The sequence below is a fragment of the Caretta caretta genome, chromosome 8 (genome assembly GCF_965140235.1).
Source record: "Caretta caretta isolate rCarCar2 chromosome 8, rCarCar1.hap1, whole genome shotgun sequence".
Classification (NCBI taxonomy): domain Eukaryota; kingdom Metazoa; phylum Chordata; order Testudines; family Cheloniidae; genus Caretta; species Caretta caretta.
Genome location: NC_134213.1, coordinates 104604833 through 104621219, shown reverse-complemented (window position 1 = coordinate 104621219; position 16387 = coordinate 104604833). Strand labels below are relative to the sequence as shown.

The 16387-nt window shown below is 60.3% G+C and overlaps 1 protein-coding gene across 1 annotated transcript in view; it reads right to left on the bottom strand.

The window, feature by feature from the left end:
* Positions 1-16387, bottom strand: part of PIK3R3 (phosphoinositide-3-kinase regulatory subunit 3) — a 356230-nt gene that overhangs the window by 138827 nt on the left and 201016 nt on the right. The window lies entirely within an intron of this gene.

The window sequence follows — 16387 nt, the reverse complement described above, 5'->3', positions numbered from 1 at the left end:
GCCCGTGCCCTAGCAGGGCTTCTGCCTCGGGGGAATCACCTGCCTGTCCCAGCCACACCTCCGCCTCCCCCTGCCCACCCTGGGATGCCTGGAATGCCCCCTGTGCTGAGAGCTCCGTGGAGGCGGCGCAGACCTGGGCATGGGTGGAAGAGGTGAGCCCAGCTGACGGACGGAGCTGTGCACAAGGGAACGGGCTCGCATTTCTTCTTGGCAGACTGTGCCCGACGTGCGGAGTGCGCAGAGGGGGAAAGGGGTGCCGGAGAAAACTGGACAGAGCCTTTTCACTCCCGCTACTCAATCCAGGGAGGCGAGGGGTGGAGATGCAGCTGGGCTACAAACACACAGCTCGCGTCTCTGGGGTTAGGGGGATCAGTGCTCCCCAGCCAGTCCCCAGCACGCTCATTGCTTCCCACACACCCCAGATCGGGGCTTCACCAGTGCAACCAATGGGTAACATTTCCTAATGCAGCGAAGTGACGAGGAGGCTGAGTCCCCTGGAAAGTCACTGGCCCGTCGACGATGTTGGAGTCTCCGTGTGTCGGAGAATTGTACCTGCTATTGCTATGGGCACGGGGATGGGAACATGGAGAAGAGGATCTCTCTGGAAATGAATTGCGAGCACACAGACAGCCGTGTTGGGCATGGAGCACCAATCACATCGCGGGCTGATGTCACCCCACTGTCTCTGGGCCCTCCGAGGAGCCTGAGGGGGATGCTGCTGTTGTGCAAGGCCCGCAGGCCCGCTGCTCCCAGCTCCGCGGCAGCTTTCCCTCTGCAGGCACCGACGTCACCCGCCCTCTGCCCTGCCGCGCCGGCTGCTGTGCCAGGAGGCTGAGGCGGGGATGGAGTCTGGTGGGGGGACGCCGCGGGGGCTGGCTGGCCCCTCGGAGAATCCCTGCCGCCAGCTGCCACCAGCACCAAATCCCCAAGGTCAACGCCAGGTGCCTCCGGAAAGAGAGGCCGGCTCAGCCGTGAGGCAGCCCGTCCAGCAGCCTCTGCGCAAGCCGACCCGACCCGTCCCACCCTACTGCCAGTTCTTGGCTTTATCGCAGCATCTTCTGCTGGCTTGAGGCCTGCCTGCTGTTCCACGCACCCAGTGAATGACTCCACCCAGCTTCGGACCAGACCTTTGGAGCAACCACACCCAAAAATCCGTGCCAGACGTTACGTGGTAGCCACTGGGACCTTGGGCGTGCCCCCTTCCAAGGGGGCAGACGGGGCATTTCTGGCACGGAGGGGGAGGGGGTTAAGTAATGAGAAATTGCCCATGTGGGTGGCTATTGGTTTGGCCTGCAAAAATAAATAGATGCCTCTGGGATCTCAGCAGCAGCTTGAGAGCAGGTCTGTGCCATGCCTCAGGGGCTAGAACTCCAGCTGTCCGTCTCTACTCGCCCTCTCAGCAGCGCTGCCAGGAGGCCACAGTCCCATCTCACACCCCGGGCCTTCACGGGGCCACCCTGAGCAGAAAGCTGATCAAGATACCCGGTGCTGGGCGCTCGATGTCATCGGTCCATAGGCAAGACCTGGAACGTGTCAAGGGACAGGAGGAGGGTCTAATGGTTAGATCCTGGGACTGAGATCAAAAGCCCTGGGTTCTGCTCTCTGCCGCTGGCTCACTGTGTGACTGTGGGCAAGCCACGGCCCCACCCTGCCTCAGTTTCCCCCCGCTGCATGCTAAGAACAATACTCCCTTCTTTCCCGGGGTGTTGTGAGCATTTGCCAGGGTACGTGTACCCTGCAATGAAAACCCTGTGGCACAGGTCTCAGAGCTCGGGTCAATTGACTGAGGCTAGCAGGGCTCGGGTTGAAGGGCTAAAAATTGCATCTTTACCCATCTTGCTTACTTGGCTCTGCAAAGCAATTTTTAGCTCCAATGCCTGAGCCCCACTAGCTGACGTGGGCCAGCTGCAGCCGTGCTGCGAGTCTTTCATTGCAGGGCAGACGTCGCCTAAGAGGCTTTGAAATCCTTGGTGCTACAGGAAGGAAGGTGCTACAGAAGGGCAAAGTGTTAGGGCTTGTCTACATGGAGAGTTATTCCAAAATAGCTACTACTGATTAACCGGATTAAGCTATTTTGGAATAAGGCTCTCTTATTCTGGAATAAGAATGGAGTTAATCAGTAACAGTTAATCTGCTTCAAATTCACACCCTACATTCTGGATTAACTTGCATGTGTGGACAGGCCCTTATTAAGCAAGGCAGGCTAAGCTCATGCAGTAGGGATGGCCAGACCCGTTCAGAGAAGCCCAAACCTGAGCAATAGCTCACGGTTCAGCTGCTACGCCAGCTGGCTGACCTCCCTCTGCCACCCAAGCTCCGCAAATGGGCCCGCAAGCTCTGCCAAGGAGGCACGATGTGGTCCCGAGGACCGACCTTGTGCATAGAGGCACCCAGTGATCAGCAGAACCGAGCAGCTACCATCACGTGCACTAAGGCAGCGTACGTCCTTGCAGCGTGACACTGGACGCCGCGTGGCAGGGAGCTGCGGCGCTTGGACTAAACCCGCTGGCCTTGAGCAGGGTTGGCCTGAGGGGCGCTGTATTTTCCACGCAAGCCCGCTTTGCACCCCATTATCCCTCAAAGCCGCTGGCTAAGTGCTGTCGTCCCCCACGTATTGCCTACGTAGCACACTTTGCGTGAAGTCAGATCTTGCTCCTCCTGGGGCTCAGACATCCACCGGGGAGTTAGGGCTTGTCTAAGTGAGCCCTTAGCTCACGGCAAGCTGGGGGGTAAATCTACCCTGCCCCAGCCGCTGCGCACAAACTGGCTGTGTGGGCCACTGCTGCTGCCCGCTAAAAGTTCCTAAGTTTTCGCTGATTTCCTGTTTCAAAGCGGAGCAGATCAAAGCACACTACAGAGCTGTTAGTGCGGGTAGCAGGGTCCACGCGCACACCTAATGTGCAGACAGCTTTCCACGCCAGCTTGCTGCGATCTAAAGCCTGGGCTGCGCCACAAAGTGAGGTCGCCAGAAGTCGCCAGAAGTCGCTGTGCGTCGACCCGTTTGTGCAGGTGTCCCCACTCAGATCGGCCTCCCGTGGACCCCAGCGCCCCGTTATGGCGACGCAGTCATTCTGCTTCCCCGAACAGCCGGGAGCCCTGCTCACCATCCCGGGGTCGACGCAGCGCAGGGACAGACACGGCGTGGAAGGGTTCCTGTGGACAAACTGATCTGCAAACGCCATAAGAAAGGGCATCAGAACACACTCGGTATACCACACAGCTGGGATGCCAGAACAAGCCAAAGGGCCATCTCATTTTTACCAGCCGTAAGGGCGAGCGATGGGGAGGAGGGGGCAGAGAGGAGTGAGTGGGGGGTGGGGACGAGGTGGCACGGGGGCGGGGGCTCAGGAGAAGGGATAGTTTGGGCACCAATGCCCCCCACCCCCCTGCACTTTTAGGAAGCTTCCGCTGCTCCTGCAACACAGAGCACAATACACTGCGGGCAGCAGGATTATTCAATATTATGGAAGAGCAGCAAGTGATTTAAAAGCTCAAAGCGCCCTTCGACTGTTTGCTCTCCATTTTCAAAGGCCTAGGAGAAGACATGCCCGGCCAGGCGCCCAGCAGAGCTCCCCGCTGGTTACCTGGCCCAGCTGACTCAGAGACTGAGAGCACTCGAGTTGAGATTGCCAAGGCATTTCCAAGCTGTCAGTGTCTTGTAACTTTCCCAGCGTTTGTCCTTTCAGGTTGAACCCTCACCACATGCCTGGTCTCAGCCCAAGAGCGAGCTTGGAAACTTTCCAAAGGATTCAGTCAGCAATTTTTTATTTATGGGAGTGGGAGGGTGGGAGAAGGGAAGAAAGGAATTAATTAGAATGTTTAAAGCCACCCAAATATTTCTTCTAATTTGCTTTTATGGGACAGTCGCAGGCGGTGGGGGCGCGTTGTCAAAGACACGTCTGTGCAGAGTTCAGCTTGGCTTTGGACGATGCGAGAGTGTGACGAAGGAACGCTCTGGGGGCTCCTGCGCTGTCCTCCGAGGTGTGAGCGGGAATGGCATTAGGGATGGTGTTTTGGGAAGCATTTTCACAAGCTTGTGAAAAGTGACAGATGTGTATTGGGCATGAAGCCGGGAACCAGGAGACTGGGGCTCTATTCCCAGCTCCGCCATAGGCTCTGTGACCTTGGGCAAGTCACGGCACCGCTCCGTGCCTCAGTTTCCCTAAATGTAAAATGGAGAAAAACTATACTCCCCGTCAATTGTCAAGTGCTCTATAATTGCTGGAGAACATGTGGCAGGCAGACTCCCCTTTTGGGACAGTCAAAACAAGAAGCAACATAGGGATGGATGAGGCATTTACAGCTGCCTGGGTACTATGGACTCATCCTGTGGCTAATACTATGGTTACCAGTCAATTCCATCAGCCTCTGTCTACTGGTGACTGTGAGGCCCAGTCCTGGAGCGCCTGGTTGAGAAGTACAAGCCAATGAATTAATAAAGGCTGCTCCTGAACACTGGGACGAGGAGAGAAGTTGGAAATTCCTGTTAGCAAAAGCACAAGGACCATCAATGATGCAAGGGCCACGCATGGAACCTGCAAGAGTGACCTTAACGGGGCCGGTTCTTTGCACTGAACCTGGCACTGTTTATCCTTGCACTCCTGCCGGGATGGAAAGCAAAGCAAAATCCTAGCAGCTTTCACGCTGGTAACGATACAAAACCTAACAGCAAATATTGTTAGTCCATCAGAAGCAGGAAGCCGGCCAAACACCAGTGGGGCCACTGGACGATCAAGATGCTCAAGGAGAACTCAAGGAAGACGAGACTATTTCGAAGGAAGTAAATGAATTCTTTGCACTGGTCTTCAGTGCAGAGGATGTGAGGGAGATTCTCACACCTGAGCCATTCTGACAAATCAGAGGACCTGTGCCAGCTTAACAGAGCAGGTTTTGGAAGAAATTGATAAACTAAACAGTAATAAGTCACCAGGACCAGATGGTGTTCACCCAGGAGGAACTCAAATGTGAAATTCCAGAAGTACTAACTGTGAGATGTAACCTATCATTTAAATCAGCTTCTGTACCAGATGACTAGAGGACAGTTAATGCGACACCAATTTTTTAAAAAGGCTCTAGAGGTGGTCCTGGCAATTACAGGCCGGTAAGCCTGACTTCAGCACCAGGCAAGCTGGTTGAAACTATAGTAAAGAACAGAATTATCAGACACAGAGATGAACATGATTTGTTGGGGAAGAGCCAACATGGCTTTTGTAATGGAAATCATGCCTCACCAATCTATCAGAATTATTTGAAGGGGTCAGCAAACATGTGGACAAAGGTGATCCCAAGGGTTCAAGGGGATATCGTATACTTGGACTTTCAGAAAGCTTTAGACAAGATTCTTCACCAAAGGCTCAGAAGCAAAGTAAGCAGTCATGGAAGGGGGAGGGATAGCTCAGTGGTTTGAGCTTTGGCCTGCTAAACCCAGGGTTGTGAGTTCAATCCTTGAGGGGGCCATTTAGGGATCTGGGGCAAAAACTGGGGATTGGTCCTGCTTTGAGCAGTGGGTTGGACTAGATCTCCTGAGGTCCCTTCCAACCCTGATATTCTATGAATGAGAGGGAAGGTCCTCTCCTGGATCAGTAACTGGTTAAAAGACAGTAAACAAAGGGTAGGAATAAATGGGCAGTTTCCAGAATGGAGAGAGGTCAACTGTGCTGTCCCCCAGGGGTCTGTTCTGGGACCAGTCCTATTCAACATATTCATAAAAAGATCTGGAAAAAAGGGGTAAACAGTGAGGTGGCAAAGTTTGCAGATGATACAAAATTACACAAAAGAGTTAAGTCCACAGCAGACTACATAGGGATGTCACAAAACTAGGTGACTGGGCAACAAAATTGGCAGATGAAATCCAATGTTGACCAATGCAAAGGCATGCACATTGGAAAACATAATCCCACTATACATATAAAATGATGGGGTCTAAATCAGCTGTTACCACTCAAGAAAGAGATCTTGGAGTCATTGTGGATCGTTCTCTGAAAACATCCACTCAGTGTGCAGCGGCAGTCAAAAAGCAAACAGAATGTTAGGAACCATTAGGAAAGGGATAGATAATAAGACAGGAAATATTACAATGCCACTAAATAAAGCCACAGTTTGCCCACACCTGGAATACTCCATGCAGTTCTGGTTGCCTCCTTTCAAAAAACATATATTAGAATTGGAAAAGGCAGAGAGAAGGGCAACAAAAATGATTAGGGGGATGGAACAGCTTCCAAATGAGGAGAGATTTAAAAGAGTGGGATTGTTCCCTTTAGAAAAGAGATGACTAAGGAGGGATATGACAGAGGTCTATAAAATCACGACTGGTGTGAGGAACGTGACTAGGGAAGTGTTATTTACCCCTTCACATAACACAAGAACCAGGGTTCACCCACTGAAATTAATAGGCAGCACGTTTAAAACAAACAAAAGGCAGCACTTCTTCACACAACGCACAGTCAACCTGTGGAACTCCTTGCCAGTGGATGTTGTGAAGGCCAAAAGTCTAACTGAGTTAAAAAAAGAACTGAATAAATTCATGGAGGATAGGTCCATCAGTGGCTATTAGCGAAGATGGTCAGGGATGCAACCCCATGCTCTGGGTGGCCTGTGACTGCCAGAAGCTGGGAGTGGATGACAGAGGATGGATCATTTGATCACCTGTTCTGTTCATTCCCTCTGAAATACCTGGAACCGGCCACTGTCGGAAGACAGGACATTGGGCTAGATGGACCCTTGGTCTGACACAGTCAGGTCATGCTTATGCTAGTAAAAATCCCCACTAACCAAACTGCCCACCCCCAACCCCATCGGGAGGTGTCGGTATCTAGCCTCTACCCTCCCCCCAGAGCCAGGAGCCTGGCTCTTTGCGCATGCCTTTGTTTCAGATATGGGCTCTCTCTTTCTATAGTGAGCATGGTGAGGGGTATGTGACAGGCAGGAAGGACTGATCAGCCCCCATGCCAGCCCTGTATACCAACCTCCTCCATCCCAAGTATCTTATGGGTTGTATCAGGTATGGAGGGATCGCACCATCTGCCACTGCAATGCAGCCACCTCTGGATTGCCACGGGGCAGGTGTTCTACCAGGCCACAGTAGCTCAGGACAGGAAGTGAAGAACACTTGACTCACCATGGGGATATCAGCAGGCAGCCTGGAATTACTGGCACTGGGATTTGGCTGGGACACTGGCGAAAACCAGCAGCGACTTTCCACAGGGAAAGTACAATGGAATTTTTGTGATCACGTGTTGGCCAGGCCTCGGCACAGCCCGGCGCCCCCTGGCATCTCGCCGGCCCAGCACAGCAACTTGGAAGGCAGCGTGTCACCTGATGCATCACCACCCCCTCCTATGACACTTGTGTCCTTCCTTAGGGATCTCCGAGCTAAGCACCTACCGGGCCCCACCCTGTGCAGCTTGCAAAGCGTGAGGAGATCACAGCCTGCACGGCTGCAGCGAGATGAACCCCCGGCTAGGCCGGCCCAGAAACAGACGAACCCCTCCCCCCGGCCAGCCCAGCAAACCACAGCAGCCAGAGCAACCGCCAGACAAGCATCTATACAAGGGGCCTTTGGAGCAAGCCAAAGGCTGCTGCTGGAACGGGAGGGCTGCAGCTCTGCTGCCAAGCCCACCCGGAGTGGCCACAGGTGTTGGATACGATGCCGCAGCAGGAGGAAGGTGGTCCACGAGGAGCACATGGATCGGCCCAAGCAAACAGCAGCCCAGAGTGCCCAGGGGGTGTGCGAGGCCCAGTCTGCGATGGGATTGCTGTTCCCAGATGGGGCTGCGCGGAGTTCAGAGTGTGGCTGCCAAGGCTGGCAGGGCGGGAGGGAGCAAGACACCAGGTCCGTTGTACAGAAAACACCGGGGGGCCATGTCTGCAGGAGACTGCGCACTGGGGGGTTAGATTATAGAGCGCATAGCGACACGTGTGTGCACATGTGTGGGTTAGTCTATATGGGCGTGCGCAGGTCGGTGTACGCGGGTCGGGGTGCGCGTGCGCAGGTGGTGTACGCGGGTCGGGGTCCGCGTGCGTAGGTCGGTGTACGCGGGTCGGGGTGCGCGTGCGCAGGTGGTGTACGCGGGTCGGGGTGCGCGTGCGCAGGTGGTGTACGCGGGTCGGGGTGGGCGTGCGCAGGTGGTGTACGCGGGTCGGGGTGGGCGTGCGCAGGTAGGTGTACGCGGGTCGGGGTGGGCGTGCGTAGGTAGGTGTACGCGGGTCGGGGTGAGCGTGCGCAGGTGGTGTACGCGGGTCGGGATGGGCGTGCGCAGGTCGGTGTACGTGGGTCGGGGTGCGCGTGCGCAGGTGGTGTACGCGGGTCGGGGTGCGCGTGCGCAGGTCGGTGTACGCGGGTCGGGGTGCGCGTGCGCAGGTCGGTGTACGCGGGTCGGGGTGCGCGTGCGTAGGTAGGTGTACGCGGGTCGGGGTGCGCGTGCGTAGGTAGGTGTACGCGGGTCGGGGTGCGCGTGCGCAGGTGGTGTACGCGGGTCGGGGTGGGCGTGCGCAGGTAGGTGTACGCGGGTCGGGATGCGCGTGCGCAGGTCGGTGTACGCGGGTCGGGGTGCGCGTGCGTAGGTAGGTGTACGCGGGTCGGGGTGCGCGTGCGTAGGTAGGTGTACGCGGGTCGGGGTGCGCGTGCGCAGGTGGTGTACGCGCGTCGGGGTGGGCGTGCGCAGGTGGTGTACGCGGGTCGGGGTGGGCGTGCGCAGGTCGGTGTACGCGGGTCGGGGTGGGCGTGCGCAGGTAGGTGTACGCGGGTCGGGGTGGGCGTGCGTAGGTAGGTGTACGCGGGTCGGGGTGGGCGTGCGCAGGTGGTGTACGCGGGTCGGGGTGCGCGTGCGCAGGTCGGTGTACGCGGGTCGGGGTGCACGTGCGCAGGTGGTGTACGCGGTCGGGGTGGGCGTGCGCAGGTCGGTGTACGCGGGTCGGGATGCGCGTGCGCAGGTCGGTGTACGCGGGTCGGGGGGCGCGTGCGCAGGTCGGTGTACGCGGGTCGGGGTGCGCGTGCGCAGGTCGGTGTACGCGGGTCGGGGTGCGCGTGCGTAGGTAGGTGTACGCGGGTCGGGGTGAGCGTGCGCAGGTGGTGTACGCGGGTCGGGATGGGCGTGCGCAGGTCGGTGTACGTGGGTCGGGGTGCGCGTGCGCAGGTGGTGTACGCGGGTCGGGGTGCGCGTGCGCAGGTCGGTGTACGCGGGTCGGGGTGCGCGTGCGCAGGTGGTGTACGCGGGTCGGGGTGCGCGTGCGCAGGTCGGTGTACGCGGGTCGGGGTGGGCGTGCGCAGGTGGTGTACGCGGGTCGGGGTGCGCGTGCGTAGGTAGGTGTACGCGGGTCGGGGTGCGCGTGCGCAGGTGGTGTACGCGGGTCGGGGTGGGCGTGCGCAGGTAGGTGTACGCGGGTCGGGGTGCGCGTGCGCAGGTCGGTGTACGCGGGTCGGGATGCGCGTGCGCAGGTCGGTGTACGCGGGTCGGGGTGCGCGTGCGCAGGTCGGTGTACGCGGGTCGGGGTGCGCGTGCGCAGGTGGTGTACGCGGGTCGGGGTGCGCGTGCGCAGGTTGGTGTACGTGGGTCGGGGTGCGCGTGCGCAGGTCGGTGTACGCGGGTCGGGGTGCGCGTGCGCAGGTGGTGTACGCGGGTCGGGGTGCGCGTGCGCAGGTGGTGTACGCGGGTCGGGGTGGGCGTGCGCAGGTGGGTGTACGCGGGTCGGGGTGCGCGTGCGCAGGTGGTGTACGCGGGTCGGGGTGCGCGTGCGCAGGTGGTGTACGCGGGTCGGGGTGCGCGTGCGCAGGTGGTGTACGCGGGTCGGGATGGGCGTGCGCAGGTCGGTGTACGCGGGTCGGGGTGCGCGTGCGCAGGTGGTGTACGCGGGTCGGGGTGCGCGTGCGCAGGTCGGTGTACGCGGGTCGGGGTGCGCGTGCGCAGGTGGTGTACGCGGGTCGGGGGGCGCGTGCGCAGGTAGGTGTACGCGGGTCGGGGTGCGCGTGCGCAGGTGGTGTACGCGGGTCGGGGTGCGCGTGCGCAGGTGGTGTACGCGCGTCGGGGTGCGCGTGCGCAGGTGGTGTACGCGGGTCGGGGTGGGCGTGCGCAGGTAGGTGTACGCGGGTCGGGGTGAGCGTGCGCAGGTGGTGTACACGGGTCGGGGTGCGCGTGCGCAGGTCGGTGTACGCGGGTCGGGGTGCGCGTGCGCAGGTGGTGTACGCGGGTCGGGGTGCGCGTGCGCAGGTCGGTGTACGCGGGTCGGGGTGCGCGTGCGCAGGTGGGTGTACGCGGGTCGGGGTGGGCGTGCGCAGGTCGGTGTACGCGGGTCGGGGTGCGCGTGCGCAGGTCGGTGTACGCGGGTCGGGGGGCGCGTGCGCAGGTAGGTGTACGCGGGTCGGGGTGCGCGTGCGCAGGTGGTGTACGCGGGTCGGGGTGCGCGTGCGCAGGTGGTGTACGCGCGTCGGGGTGCGCGTGCGCAGGTGGTGTACGCGGGTCGGGGTGGGCGTGCGCAGGTAGGTGTACGCGGGTCGGGGTGAGCGTGCGCAGGTGGTGTACACGGGTCGGGGTGCGCGTGCGCAGGTCGGTGTACGCGGGTCGGGGTGCGCGTGCGCAGGTGGTGTACGCGGGTCGGGGTGCGCGTGCGCAGGTCGGTGTACGCGGGTCGGGGTGCGCGTGCGCAGGTGGTGAACGCGGGTCGGGGTGTGCGTGCGCAGGTGGGTGTACGCGGGTCGGGGTGCGCGTGCGCAGGTGGTGTACGCGGGTCGGGGTGCGCGTGCGCAGGTGGGTGTACGCGGGTCGGGGTGCGCGTGCGCAGGTGGTGTACGCGGGTCGGGGTGCGCGTGCGCAGGTCGGTGTACGCGGGTCGGGGTGCGCGTGCGCAGGTCGGTGTACGCGGGTCGGGGTGCGCGTGCGCAGGTGGTGTACGCGGGTCGGGGTGCGCGTGCGCAGGTCGGTGTACGCGGGTCGGGGTGCGCGTGCGCAGGTGGTGAACGCGGGTCGGGGTGCGCGTGCGCAGGTGGGTGTACGCGGGTCGGGGTGCGCGTGCGCAGGTGGTGTACGCGGGTCGGGGTGCGCGTGCGCAGGTCGGTGTACGCGGGTCGGGGTGGGCGTGCGCAGGTGGTGTACGCGGGTCGGGGTGCGCGTGCGCAGGTCGGTGTACGCGGGTCGGGGTGCGCGTGCGTAGGTGGTGTACGCGGGTCGGGGTGCGCGTGCGCAGGTCGGTGTACGCGGGTCGGGGTGCGCGTGCGCAGGTGGTGTACGCGGGTCGGGGTGCGCGTGCGCAGGTCGGTGTACGCGGGTCGGGGTGCGCGTGCGCAGGTCGGTGTACGCGGGTCGGGGTGGGCGTGCGCAGGTGGGTGTACGCGGGTCGGGGTGCGCGTGCGCAGGTGGTGTACGCGGGTCGGGGTGCGCGTGCGCAGGTCGGTGTACGCGGGTCGGGGTGCGCGTGCGCAGGTGGTGTACGCGGGTCGGGGTGCGCGTGCGCAGGTGGGTGTACGCAGGTCGGGGTGGGCGTGCGCAGGTCGGTGTACGCGGGTCGGGGTGCGCGTGCGCAGGTCGGTGTACGCGGGTCGGGATGCGCGTGCGCAGGTAAGTGTACGCGGGTCGGGGTGCGCGTGCGCAGGTGGTGTACGCGGGTCGGGGTGCGCGTGCGCAGGTGGTGTACACGGGTCGGGATGCGCGTGCGCAGGTGGGTGTACGCAGGTCGGGGTGCGCGTGCGCAGGTGGTGTACGCGGGTCGGGATGCGCGTGCGCAGGTGGTGTACGTGGGTCGGGGTGGGCGTGCGTAGGTAGGTGTACGCGGGTCGGGGTGCGCGTGCACAGGTAGGTGTACGTGGGTCGGGGTGCTCACGTGCGAGTGGCAGAGAGTGGGCTGGAGGGAAGGTTCCGAGCAGAGGGGGCCGCAGCTGCAGTTCTGGGTGCAGGTTTGAACCCCCGGAGCTTCGAGGGCGTTGGTCCGTCCGAGTTCGCAAACAGGTGGGAGTGGCTGAGGTGTGGGAGGGAAGCTGCTTCCAACAGCACATGCTCCCGCCGCCCGTCCTCCCCACCTCCGCGGACTCTCCCGGCGCCCCACTCAACGAAGTGCAGCGGTCGGGGGGCTTCGGCAGGGCCCCGTCGCTGCACCGGGGCAGCGAATGGTCACACGCACAAGCCACGCTGGTCAAGCCGGATTGAACGACGGTCGGAAGGTGGATTCCAAACCACACTGCAGATGAGCCCTGCCCGGGCAGTGAGCAGGGACGGGGCTAGAGCAATCTACTGTCCAGACCGAAACGTACACGTGTGCCCCCCACCCACCGACACGCACACCCCCACTCTGCCCCACATACTCGAATGCACGGGGCATGCGCAGACCCAGAGCTGGGCGCACACTCGCTGATGCTTTGCGGCGCACAGCCCATGCCGCTGGGACAGACGTCTGCCCCGAGCCCCCTCGCTTCCCACGAAAATTCCAGCCCCGGAGCTCGCTGGGGTTTGCAATCAGGGAGCGCCTGACCCCGGATCCCATGAGTTCCACTCTGGGAGCCCACCCCTCACACGAGATCTGGGCGCCCAGTCAGGAAAGGTAATTGTGACTACGTTCTGACTCGCAGTGAACGGGGCTGAACCAGCTCCAGACGGACAAGCGTTGGCAGGAGCTGTCTGGCAACTGGCTGTGAATAACGACCCCATCTGATCCGCACACGGGCAATTGGTGAACGGAAAGAGAGGCAAAATTAATCAAATCCGTGATTCATTATTGAGTTCCCCAGGCAGCGGTGCACGGAGCCAGGCATGCAGACGGTGATCTCAGACAGACAGACAACCTTCCCTGCAAAGGCTGCTCCCCAAGGGTGAAGGAGGAAGAGGGAGGCCAAGCTGCAAAGGTATCCCCAGTAAAGACAGACAAGTTCTCCGGCCATACACCACGAACCAATTCCTAGAGCAGCTTCAGATGGCGAGGTGCTGGGATCTGCCCCTCGAAATCCTAGCATAGCCGCAGCCTCAGCAGGGGTGCGGGCACACAGGTCTGCGTTGTGTGTGGCTCTGCAGCATGGATGCTCACAGAGTTGCCAGGCACGTGCCCGCACCCAACACAGCTAGACTCTGCGGTGCACCTGGGGAAGTGACACTGATTGGCTGCGGCTAGCGCTCCAGATCTACGTACAGCACCCATCGCATTGGGGCTAGCAGGGAAGTCCAAAGGATGACGGCTCTCCTGCCCAGGCCCAGCTCCATCACAGCTTGTTTCCCTCCTGGCCAGCTGCCTTTCCCTCCCGCCCCGGGGTTAAAGCCCAAAGCAATATCCGAAGTCTTATGGAGTTCAATGCCCAGAGTGCAGTTTCCCTCCCACTTTTGGGGTGTCTGGGAGACCATGCCATGGCACACCCCTGCCCAGCGCTTCCCATCTTCAGAGCGCCGCGTGGGGATTAACTCATGACCCCTCCGTGCAGGAGGGGCAGCCTATTCTCCCCTCTAGTACGAGTGGAGAAACTGAGGCACGACGAGAGGCTGAGTGAGTGAGTGAGTGGCAGAGCGGGGCTCAGATCTCAGGCGTGACTGGCTGCCTTGGTGTGACTTCTCTCTGGCGCGTGGGGAGCCAGCCAGGCCTGGATATCTAAGTTCTGCTCCGTTCTCCCCTAGCCAACGCAGAAAGGCATCAGGGAGGAGCGATCTCACCAGCCACTGAAAGGAGCACCCCAGACACTGGGGTTTTCCCCAAACCTAGATCTGACAGCGTGGGCCCACCCCTCACTCCCCAGGGGTGAGCGCACGGGGAAAGGAGCCAGATCCTGTCTCATTTCAGCCTCTGGCAGGCGAAGCCAACCTCCCACACCCAACAATCGGCAGGCCCAGCCAGGTCTGCGCAAGTGGCTCCCCCAGCAGGGAGGAGATGTCACTGGATGGATGCAGCCTTGCCTAGCAAGGAGCCAGCGGGTGTGTGTCACGGGGTAGGAGGGCAGGCTGGGGGAGCAGAGAAAACAGACTCTAATCCTTCACTGCATTCCTTATCAAGGAAGAGGAAGCCATTCATCTCCTGCTGGAAACAAAGCACATCAGAGCTCCGGGGCTCCTGGCAAGGTGGCCCAGACTTCCTGGTGACTTAGGAAGCTGGCCCGATCAGCTCCATTCATTGCTGGGAATTTGTGTCTCCCCCAGCCCCAGGGGTGTCGTGCGCTCTGTCATAAGGACAGGATCCCATTATCCTCGGGCTTCATGCACAGCGCGGAGAAGGGCGCGATGGCTGAACCGGGGGCCTGGCGGGAGAGCCGGGTTGCACCCCTCCCTCAAAGAAAGCAGGTCGAGGGGTTCCCATTTGGACCCCACGGAAGGGCCGTCCACGGAGTCGAAGAACTTGACCTCAACGCTGCACCGGCACTGGCTAGGCGGGCCGGGCAGCGCACTGCTGGAACAGCAGGGGGCGCTGCGAGCCAGGATGAGGGTCTATTTGCAGGGCTGGAGGCCAGCTGGGGATGGGGGTTGCTCGTTTGGCTGGAATGGGCCAAATCTCCGCCTGCTATTTCAACTTCGCTCATGTGTTGCCCTTAGAAGCTCAGAGTGCTCGGTATTGATGCCCTGGCAATTCAGCGGGAGGAAAACCAGCTCCTCTTGGGTGAGATAAACCCAGGGACTCGCAGCGCAGCTGAGCGGCCACCCACCCTGCTGTCCAACAGCCCGCACGGCTAGGTCCGCAGCACATTTGGCCCATTACTGGGCGGGCCTCTGGAAAATCCCGTCCTAGTCACCAATAGCTTGGATGTCTTGGAATCTCTCTGGATGGTCTCCCGCTGGCCTCTGGCCCCTGGTGTGGGGTTTAAAGGGGATGGCTGGAGCCTAGTGGAGAGAGTCCCATCCCAGAGGCGGGGAGGGGGCTGGGCACACGGGCTCAGAGTATGACGTGGGTAACAAGTGAAATGAGTCAGGGGGCCGTTTGCCAGTGCTGTCGTCATTGCTGATTCCCCCCTGACCTTGGGTCAGCTTTTTCGAGGCGCTGAGCACCTCCCTTCCAAGGGCAAGCAGTGGAGGCGGCGGGTACTCAGCACCTGGGAAAAATCAGATCCTGGGCGTCTCAACCGGGGCACCCAGTAGCAAGTGCCCAGTTCTGAACATCTGGCCCCAAGAGACCCATCTAAGACGGAGTTAAGCGACAGAGAGGGGATGAGCGCCGTGCTCTGTGTAGACACGGTATTCCCGCTGGCAGACTGTGCTGCCTCTCAGTGTTCCAAGCACACGGGCTAAAGCCGGAGCCCCATCTCAGTCTCCACGCCTGGCTTTGCTCAGCAGAACTCCCCCAGGACTTCGACAGGGGTTTTCACTGCTTTAAGGTTCCTATTATGAATCAGGATCAGGACCCCACTGCGCTAGGTGCTGTACATGCACTAAGCAAGAGACAGGGGAGAAGAGAGGTTATTCTGGCGCCGTGGCTAGGATAAGACACCCCGCAGGGCACTCTGATGGGTTGGGGAGGGGGGCACAGCGCTGCATGAAGGACCCCCCTCCCCCGAGCCCCCACTTGCAGCAGGAGGGGATCGTGTCTCTGCAGCAGGTACCATCAGATCGGCTCACCCTCTTGTGCCAGCCAGCCAGAACCGCCACCGGATTATCTTTTTCTATGCCGCGGGGGTGTTCTAATCTAAAGCGCTCAGCGTTTGGGACTGAGAAGCTTTCAGGAGCACCCGGGCCGAGCAGATTCCAGAGAGCCTGTCTGATCTCCAGGTGCTGTGAATCCACATCGCTTGGCTGGCACTGCGGAAGCGCCGCTGATGTACCCCCGCAGCCTGACCCTTGCAAATAAATTAACCTCATGAATATGTCTGGATTTGCATCGCTTCCAAGTGGTGTCAGGGAGTGAGCCGACAAACCTTTTCTCCCCCGCTCGCTGGCAAGGTGCCCCGTCTCCCCAGCCTGGCGGACTTTTCAGTCTTGCTTTGAAACCGGGTTTGTCTCAGTCAAAAGGGGATGCTCCAAACACCTTTCAGAGAGCTTCAAATCTGAGCCGTGCTGATTGTCCAGAGGGCATATCACTGACGTTACGAACTGCCAGCGAAGCAGCTGAGTTTGCTCCAGCCTGCTGGGAACCCAGGCTCCGCAGACTGATAAACGCTCCGGGAGGTTTATCTGCAGCCCTGACAGAAATACGCAGCTGCTAACATTTCATCTGGAAAGTCCTGGCCATGAGTGTGGACAGTGACATTTGAGGGGATGTTGCTTTCGGGACGGCGTCTGATTCCTGGCCTGAAATAGCCACAGCCCGGAAAGAGGGTCCGGGAGAGAAATGCTTTGAGAAGAACAGATGTGTGCTGACCTTTTCGGCACCATGCCAGGCACCATGGCTGACGCCTGCCCGGGTCTGGCTCTCACCCCTGTTGGGTTAAATCAGAGAGAGCTTCCTTCAGCTACCGGCAGTCGAGTTAGTAATTATTATTCATTCAATATTCGGATTAAGG